Genomic DNA, 10,498 nt, shown 5'->3' with positions numbered 1-10,498 from the left:
GCATGCAGCCATGCGACCAGGAAACCAGGGTTTAGGTAACATGGCCCGACGCGCAAGGCTTAAGCCAAGGCTCCTTCAACCATTTACCTCAAACCGCACCACTACTACTGCTGATCCAGGCATGCAGCCATGCGACCAGGAAACCAACATTACATCAGCGTGGCCCGGGCGTAAACAGCCCCTTCAACCACGGCAACAGGGTGGCCCGGGCGCCCTTGGCCCGGCCCCCTCAACTCACTCACTCACAAAGGCCCTTCCAGTTTACGTCAATCACAATAATTTCCGTCAACCTGCACCAACTCTCAACGTCTGAGTCAGCATCCTCCATGTAAAACTTGATGAGTTGCGTAGCGTAGGTGTGCATGCTGAAAGATTTATCTCCTTTGAATAGTGCCCTTCGAATCCCACTTCTGATAAAGGCACTGGGTCTCTATCAGAAGGAACTCTAGGGGTGGAATCTCCATTGGCGTGGGTTAACGGGCAAGGAGATAATATCTTGGATGGTTGACAATCACTTTTCCTACAATTTAACGTTCCACCAAACTCAACACGCTTTCAAAGATAACCTCGTAGCCGCCTGCTCACACTTGACATGACATAACCGATTGACAGTTATCTTTTTCTGCGCATCAGTCGGGTGTTATAGTTCCAAAATACTGGACTGTCCTATCGATGACATTGACAGTGGGGCGCCACCGTCAATACCGGATCGCTGGTTCCGATTTTTGCCATGTTGGAAAGCATATAGTTGAACGATGGTAGCGCCCCCCTGTCATTGAGTTTGGCGGGACAGTTCAGCGTGGGTCATCTATACGTTTAGGAATCACAAACCTTCTGCTCTACAGATTTATACAGATAACATAATATTAAGATTGGTACTATTAATCATCAATAATAATTGCAGCATCTGTGTCCGGCGCCGACAAATCTAATTTATGAATAAAAGCTCTAAGGTATATTTTGGTTCTTCTCAAATTCTGTACGGCAAAATATCAACTTTTCATAAAGAAAAATACCACGCAATTTCATTTAAATTGAATTTAGTAAAAACGACATAAAATCAGAGGAAACCATTTGTTTAGATTACGTTATTGCGAGTGAGCACAGGTATGTACCAACCACGTTTCATATTTACGAGACTACTAAATTTTGCCAGGTATTGATTTCAATTCAGTAGTTAAACATTACTAGTTATGTACTGAAACATCGCCTGCTCCAGTTCTTAGAATAGACAAGTGCACACGTCCAGTGGCGGACGCGTGCGCGGGCGCAGGCGGGCGCGGGAAATCGCCTTAATTGCGCGTCTGCCCGACAATGACACGCTACACGCTACATTTCAATTGTGCGCTGCTTTACTAACAACATGACAATGACAGTTAAACACCGGTGGTTCATTTTAACCCTACAATCAGGCGAATTGGTTCCTATTACATCTCATGCAGACTTTGACAGCATTTTTAATCCAAAACATAACATCAAATACAAATACATATGTACGACATAGTTATTATCAATATAATATGGAAGGAATTTATGATATTTGCTACATCAATAGGCACATTCTTCTGATTTGAATAAATTACAATGCCGCTTTTATTTCTATCAAACATGTGAAATCCAAACCATGACACCTTACTTACTAGGACGGATAAAATTAACATACTCGAGAATAAAACAGTGAAAACAACACCTAAATAACTCTACTGCTAAATATTTATAACCGAACGGCAACAAAGCATAATAGAGATCCGCCAAGTCGGGTAAGCCTCGTGCCCTACAAAGCGGAAGTGGTGCGAGAGAAACCATGTGACGGACACCGGCTGATTCCGCAAAACATTGCTGATTATGAATGGACAATTATGATTATAATGAAGAAAGTTTTGTTTGTCTCTTGATTTTCAGTGAAACACATGGGAGTGTGTGCCGCAGATTGCGAGATGAAATTAAATCGGCCTTAACAAAGCTCCCTAACTAAACTTTCTTAAAATCATTGTTAGTGCGCGAATTTGAATAATATGCAAATGCATGCATTTTGAGGACACCTTTTTAAATTATGTACTCGTATGTATATTATCAAACAAGGTGCTAATTGCGCTTTATTTACAAAACAAATGGCAGTCATAAGTCAAGCGCTGGCGCGGCCAGAGGCGCACCTGCGGCGCGGGCGCAGGAATCCGGGCCAAGGATGGGGCAACGACCCGCGCCTGATTCGGAGCCCGATCCTGCGACCTACCGCCGCAGTCATCGACAACTTTCGATTGATTTAGTGTCGAGCGGTTGGACACGTTTACAGATATTACAAGTCAAAGGTTTGACTAACATTAAAATCAACGACGTAAAATAAAAACATGTCTATTATTTATCGGTAATTGTATAAATATTAATCATTATAATGAGTTTGCAAACATCCATGTTTGAAGTTGAAACAGTTTTTCAGTTTTCTAATTGGATAAGGCTAAACTTAAATGGAAATTTAATCATTATAATATCATAGAATAATCATGAGTGAAACACTACACTGTATGAAAGGGAAAATAACAAAATAAGTAGAGTAGGAGCATATAGGTACATTATTTAATTTGATTTGAAGAACGAAAACTGAATAGATTTTATGTAGTTCGATTTCTATCAATCAATTCATAAAAACTGAATGGGTAAATAAAAACTACAAAAACAATTGTTTATTCTGACTTCGTGCGACTCAAGATAGGACCCTCTATTCATCCAAGTCAGAAGCGCGCGAGCACTGGTTAGGAATATGCCAATAGTTCGATAGGTCAGTAACTGGCCAGTGACAAAAACCTTCGCTTTGGCTAACAATAATAACTTACAGGTATTATTGTAGCGACACGATTCCGCAAAACCAGTAGAGATAAGTTTTTGTGACCTCAATCCGGCATTGACAACAAAATTTGACCGAATTTTTCGTGTAGGTATAATAGAATGAGAAATCTAATGTTTTTCTGAATCTGCTAAGAATTCTAACTGTGTATCAAGTAGGCATCCACTAATCATTATTATGTAAATAGCACGGGCATTGTAGCCAATTTTTTAAACTAATAGAAAGCCTAACGAAGTGAAAATATGTATGTATTCCAAAAGACATTCAGTTACCAACATAATTATTGCAAAATTGACGACTATATTGATACAATCAGTGAAAATTACGGGCCATACATCATTGTCAAGATAAAGAAATAATTAAAAGATAGAGAGAAAATAAATTTACTAACCACGTTTAGCCAGGTAAGTTTATTTTGTGTTTTTAATAGGTATATTTAGGAACTTTCAATAAGGATATACGTTATCGCATGTAATAAATCCAATTACCCATGTGATCAAACTAGAGTATTAATTGTTATGTGCTTACTCGAAGCATCTGCCATCGGTCGTTGAGCTCTCAGCTCAGAGAAACTGTGATTGTGATCTGAGCTATAAATGCTCCGCTTTTATTGTCAACAGTAAATCATAATGATGTTTGGATTATGTGCTGTGTGAAATTTACTATAGTAAGCAGGTACCTACGTGTCAGTTTCTTTTTTTTTACTTTATATAGGTTAAATTACATAACGGCATTCAATAGGAGTAGTAAAGTACCAGTACTCCTTAAACGATTTTAATTTTTGGTTCGACGAGTATCTTTTACTCCTTGTGAAAGAAAACACAGATATTGCGAGCCGCTAACTTTTATCTTTCTTTTAAAATAAACTGTGAAAATCTTTATGCTGAAATTTTATTAATATTTACGAGTATATCTCATACAGGTTTGCTTTGGATTGTTTCAGAAACTTTGGAATAATCCTAATTTTTCTGAAGCTGAAGTTTCAAGTCATATCATCATATCCATGATGATGATGAACAATGATGATCAGTGAATGTGTTCGGCTCCCGATCACCCGGGCCCGATCAGCCGCGCGGTTCCGGCGCGCGTAGCGGCTCGCTTTTTGCGGCCCGTTCCGCCCTCATAACGCGCGCCCGCGATCGCGCTACGACCGCGGATAATATCGCTACTGGGTGCAGTGCGTAGGGCTCACAACTACATATGATGCTAAGGGAAGAAATGTTGGGAAGTGAAATTAATATAAATTCAATCCTGACCACGATTTGGTCCTTCTAACAAAGAGCACCTCCACCCAAAGAGGCTCTCATATCTTCAAATAGTTTGAGCTTGACCGGCGCTTCAAGATAATTTGTAATTAGCCTAAGCAACCAACATTAAGAGCTTAAATTAAGAAAGTTTTAAAAATTAATTGAATGGAACTCGAAATGACGAATTGATCGTAGCAGTCGCGACGTCTACTTTTCACATGTATCCTAATTGTTCATAATTTATTTATTTATTTATTTATATTAGGAATGAAACAGAACAAAAAATTGCGCTGAAATTAACTACGAACTGATATAAATTCTATCAGTAGTGACAACCCTGATAACCAATTATGCTACTACGTCATCCAATTAAACATTATTAAACGTTATCTTCATAAATGTTAATCATAAGAGTATATATATATATATGTGTTGTTGGTATGCCATATAAATAAATAAATAAATAAATAAATAAATAAACACTTTGTGGTGCTGCAAGTTAGTCGACGCTAATGGAAGCAGCGACTCGCAGTCGGAAGAGCAAAACAGCAAGCGCATACAGTGCAAGTTTGAAACTCTACAACGTTTTTAAGCCAAAAAATTTCGATATTTATTTTATTTTATCGATATCGAGTTCTATTGATCGACTAATCTTTGATCGACACCTGTGACAATAAAATTAAACGTAATAAAAAAATATGAAAGTTCAGTGAATATTACTTTATGGCGCGGGCTATTAAAAAAGGTTAGGTATGACATCGATCTACGGATCGGTATCTCAGAAAAGGGATTTGTTTTTTCCATCTGCTCGTGCGCACCTCAATCGAAGACACCTCGAGTTTGCTTTTTGTCAAATATCTCGATAAATATTGCGGTTGCTTCAGATCTGGAGCAAGCACGCCATTGCATTTTTGGGTTATTGTGACTTTATAAAGTTAAAAACAGTTATAATAATTTCGGGTGAGTAGATAACATAAGAAAATTATCTTAATGACTCCACAGATTACTTTGAATAATAATAACACTAATTCACCGGCTTGGATTCATTCCATTTCGTGAGACACGAGTCGTCGAGATGTTTTCGAGAGCTGTTTTATTATTTGTAACTTTGGTTGGATCATTTTATTTTTGTATCTGCTTATCTTCTAAGTAGGGGAGACCGGGGCTGATAGTGCCGGGGGTAAATTGTTCCGATGCAAAATATCTCGACAGCAGAAAGAATTAGATATGTGATCGTATTATTTCGTATAATGCCTAACAGTTGGCCACATGCGACATAATACGATCACAAATCTAATTCTTTCTGTTGTCGAGATATTTTGCATCGGAACAATTTACCCCCGACACTTTCAGCCCCGGTCTCCCCTACTTCTATGATGTAATGTGATATTTTCACAATCACTTTTTTAAAGCTCTGGTAGCTGCTCAGAGCTTTTATAACGACGAACGTCTCGCGTGCAGAGCGAACAATGAAAGGGGCCGTCCATAAATTACGTCATCGATTTTTTCAGATTTTAGACCCCCCCCCCCTACAATCATCCTATCGTCATTTCTTAATGACCCCCCCCCCCTTCTCCCAAAATTGACGTCATTACAAAATTAAAACACTTGGTTATAGAATCACCTTTTTTTTTTAATAGATAGAGTGATTCTTAAAGAAGGTTTATACAGTGTGAGTCACGTTAAAGTGTACATATGAAATTAGGTGAAACTAGACCTTTTTTTTATCGACAAAAAAGGTCAATGGTATAGACGAAATTTGAAGTGGAAAGAAATCGGAATTATAATAACCCAGTATTGATAGTAGCGCATACCTGTAAATATCATATCTAGCCTATCTAGGACACTGAAATTTTGTACTGCATGCATCCTACTAATATAATAAACGCGAAAGTTTGTGTGGATGTTTGTTACTCTTTTCAAGCAAAAACTACTGAACTGATTTTGATGAAACTTTACAGTATTATTGTTTATAACCCAGAATAACATATAGGCTATAATTTATGGCGATCTGTGACAAATTAAAATTCACGCGTGTGAAGCCGCGGGCGAAAGCTAGTATTTTATATGACATGATCTTACGTTGCTAAAGAAAAAACACATGGTTTGTTTAATTGTATTAAAATGAAAAGTGATGCCGTGGTCTTTCTTTTTAGTTCTTAAATTGTTCGTACATTTAAACAATACAAAAAGGCTGCGCTCGTGTAATTTGTAGATAAGACCGATTGTTACCTGTCAAAAATGCTTGTTTTGTTTTTCAACATTTACCGTGCCATTAATGTAAATCCTAAGATTTACCAACGAAATGGTGGTAAGAGTTCGAATCGCAAACCTTTTGGGACATTTACCATTAGGAATTGGTAGATCTTAGATTTTACTGGAATATCTTAGGATTTACTGCAATTCGAGCTTTTACAGTAACATATATAAAAAGGATTTAGGACGCTATTTGGATCAAATATGTAATTGCTCAATAATGAATAATAAATAATAAATAAATAAATAAAATAAAATGTTCAGCAGTGGATATCCTATGGCTGAAATGATGACTACACTAATATTATAAAGAGGAAAAATTTTATAAAACTCATTTATTTATGCAAGTAGGCTTTAAAAAGCACTTTTACACGTCCCAGTATTAACCCTACCACTGCTTCAGGACAATAGGCTTTGATACTACTGGACCCATTTGGAAAATTCTTTCACTATCAGAATCCTACATAATTACTGATGAACATAGGCAGTACGAAGTACGTCGGGTCTGCTAGTTTTAAATGAACTCCAAAGGTGTATTGAAAATCAGTGTTGTAACTCTTCGAGTTACAACTGTCCATGCAATATGGTCAGTGTAGGAAATAAGTTTCTTGGTAAGACGGAATAGTTATATAAGTTCTCGTACTTACTTTTATTTTGAGTACTAATTTAAGATCGATAAATCTAACAGTTTTGGTCTAAGATCAGATAGGTAAGATTTGGTCAAACAAACAAATAATATGTACTTACCTAGATTTTGGTTGAGTAGAAAAGTTTACGAGTGGCGACAACGGACCAAATGAAGACGAAATGTAGTACGGCTTCCCACTAGGTGGACCGACGATCTCTTATAAGGCGGCGGGAGAGGCGCCTGGATATATGCAGTGTAGGACCGTACGTAGTGGAAATACCAGTCCACATTATAATAAAAATGTATGTGTAGGTAGTAGGAGTATCGGAGAAGATTTCGTTCGTTCGTTCGTTCGTTTCAGCCGAAAGACGTCCACTGCTGGACAAAGGCCTCCCCCAAGGATTTCCACAAAGACCGGTCCTGCGCCGCTTGCATCCAGGTACTTCCCGCGACCTTCACCAGATCGTTGGTCCACCTAGTGGGAGGCCTGCCCAGGTGTGGAGAAGATTTAATAGCACACTAATGCCCGTTTTCACCATCAATCACTAATTTTTAAGTGACCCCTATGGTAACACATCAGGAATTTTGTTTTCCTTTGAAAAAAACTAAAAAAAATTAGGGATTGATCGTGAAAACGGGCATAACTCCCTTCCTATTAAAAAAAACCGGCCAAGTGCGAGTCGGACTCGCGCACCGAGGGTTCCGTACAAACCTGCAAGGTTTACAAAGTTCGTTCATTACTACAATCGAGTCATAACTATGTTTTTTTTTCACGGGTTAAAGACAATTAGATCTAAGTATTTGATATGAATTTCAACTTGATAGCTCTACGCGTTCATGAGGAAAAAAGTAATAAGTTTATATTTATTAAAAAATATATATTTTGTAATGTAACTAAAAATTTAAGGTTTTCGGAATTTTTCCTTTATGTGTGCTATAAAACGTTGCTTCATGCTAAATTTCAAGATTCTAGGTCGACTGGAAGTACCCTTTAGGTTTTGATTCCCTTGCGAGTACTTGCGAGTTTCAAAATATGCAGCTTAAATTGCTGTTTCTTTTGATTGCGTTGAAATAGAAGTTTGATTTTGTTACAGCTTAAAGGTATTATAGACCTGAGTATTTGGTATGAATTTCAATTTAATACCTCTATGCGTTTATGAGGAAATGGGTAGTAAGTTTAAAATTATTAAAAAAATATATATTATGTGATGTAACTAAAAATTTATGGTTTTCGTAATTTTTCCTTTATCTATGCTATAAGACGTTGCTTCGTACCAAATTTCAAGATTCTGAGTTCACGGGAAGCACCCTGTAGGTTTTGATTCCCTTGCAAGTGTCGAAAATTTGCGGCATAAACGGCTGTATCTTTTGATTGCGTTGGCTTAGAAGTTTCATTTTTTTCCAGCTTCAAGGGACAGTAGACCTGAGTAAATTTCAGCTTCATACCTCCACGCGTTCCTGAGAAAAAGGGTCTTGACAGACGGACGGACAGACGGACAACAAAGTGATCCTATAAGGGTTCCGTTTTTTCCTTTTGAGGTACGGAACCCTAATAAAACGGTCTTTTATTTATTTATGTAAAACTTTATTGCATAGTCTGGAGTACAAAAGACAAACTTAAAGCCTGGTTATGGTATTCCTTCCAGTCACTTTTAACTAAAACGATGTTTATTCATCTTTTTTCACCACATTGATGAAATAAACTTTAGTTTCTCATATAGGTAGGAAGGCACTGGATGTGGGCCGCTACCGACCGGTCATTATACAAAATTCCCACGGGAACGGGAGTTAGCGGGAAAAAACATTTGTATGAAAAAATCTAAACCGCGTAAGATAGATGAAGGGGGTAAAACGGGATCCACGCGTACGAAGTCGCGGGCGGCCGCTAGTTTCACAATAAAGTTGTTTCAAAAGTAAGTAGGTATTTCGTGAACGAAAAATAAGAACTCGTCTTTGAAAATTATCGTCTTTTATTTTTGACACACACACACAGTCTAAATCCAAATGAATAAAGTAGTACCTACCTACTTTAATAGAACACTACCAATATAAAATAAAAAGCTCACAAAATTACCTTAATAGATAAAAGATAAAGATACCTATTTTTATTTACAGAATATGTGTGAAAATAATATTATCGCTGCTATTATTGTCTTAAAGCAATGCTACGGTTAAAGTAATACGGGGACGTGTAAAAGAGCTTTTTAAAAGCCTACTAGAAAAATAAATAATAATTTACCTTGCAGAAATAAAGTAGGTATATTCTTGTAGTACGTGTTTTGCATTTTTTACATACGATCATAATAGGTATAGCGCTGCTTGAAGTGATAATGCATAAAGACAGCCAAAACACTGATGACTAAAATGTTACTACGGCCAAAGTACCTATTACTTATCAATAAAATGCTGGAACACTAGGTACCTACCTACTCATGGAAAATAACCAGTTTTAAAGTCAAAATAAAACCAACCATATTCATTATGTGCACAATAAAGCATAGAACAAGAAATGAGTTTATAAGATTAGATAAGTGCAGTTATTTAATCACTTGTAAAACTAACAGAAATAATTATCTTAACTAAAGGCTGTGAAAAAGTAGAGACCTTCCGAGGTGACTAATCGATCGTAGAATACAGACGAAATAGAAAGTAGGTAGGTATATCCCAGACATTTATTTTTAGCAAAAATTTACAATGCAGACCCCCATTAGGTGGACCAACGAGTGAAGGTCAGCGCAGGACCGGTCGTTACGGAAATCCTTGGGGGAGCTTTTGTCCAGCAGTGGACGTCATTTGGCTGAAACGTACTATGACTCTACTTTTTTAAACACTGTTTTTTGTTTTTTTTTTTCAACGAAGAAGCTCTTGACCTGTATCTCACCTGATGGTAAGTGATGATCAGGCCGAAAGGGAAGCGATAGGTATTATATGTTAGAAACTACTGACTTATTTAACAAATCGGAACTTAAAAATGAAACCTGAATGAATGTTTGTCATTAATTGCCCATACTTATTATTTTTTTTATTGGTCAACAATTATTTATGATGTTTATATTTGCGCAACGCAAAACTTTAAAATTAATTATTACTAAGTTAGGTATGCCCAGTAATAATTTCAAGAAATACGACTAGTAGGTACCTAGTTTTTCCACAACGTATATCGGTTTTTATATATTCCCAGTTTTCAAATGATTTTAATACTACTTAACCAATTTAAATAACTTTTAATGGGACCAACTCGGGAGCATAAAATATCCAATCCAGTATTTTTCTAAAAATTGCTTCATTATACGGAGTTCTGCGGTAAAATACCTAAAATACATACAAAAAAAAATCATAGTCGAATTGAGAACCTCATCCTATTTGGTCGGAAAATTAGTAGCTTTTTGAAGAGATAAAAGTTCATAAGATTTCCTGTGTTAAATTTTTGTACCATATCTACATAATATTATTATCTTCACATTTGATTAAGTTTGTTACATTAGTTCCATTTCCTATTTTAAGGTATTTTATTATTTCAGGTAC

This window comes from Ostrinia furnacalis, unplaced genomic scaffold (genome assembly GCF_004193835.3).
Source record: "Ostrinia furnacalis isolate ACB-3 unplaced genomic scaffold, ASM419383v2 OfSCF1743, whole genome shotgun sequence".
Classification (NCBI taxonomy): Eukaryota; Metazoa; Arthropoda; class Insecta; order Lepidoptera; family Crambidae; genus Ostrinia; species Ostrinia furnacalis.
This window is presented reverse-complemented; position numbering follows the sequence as displayed.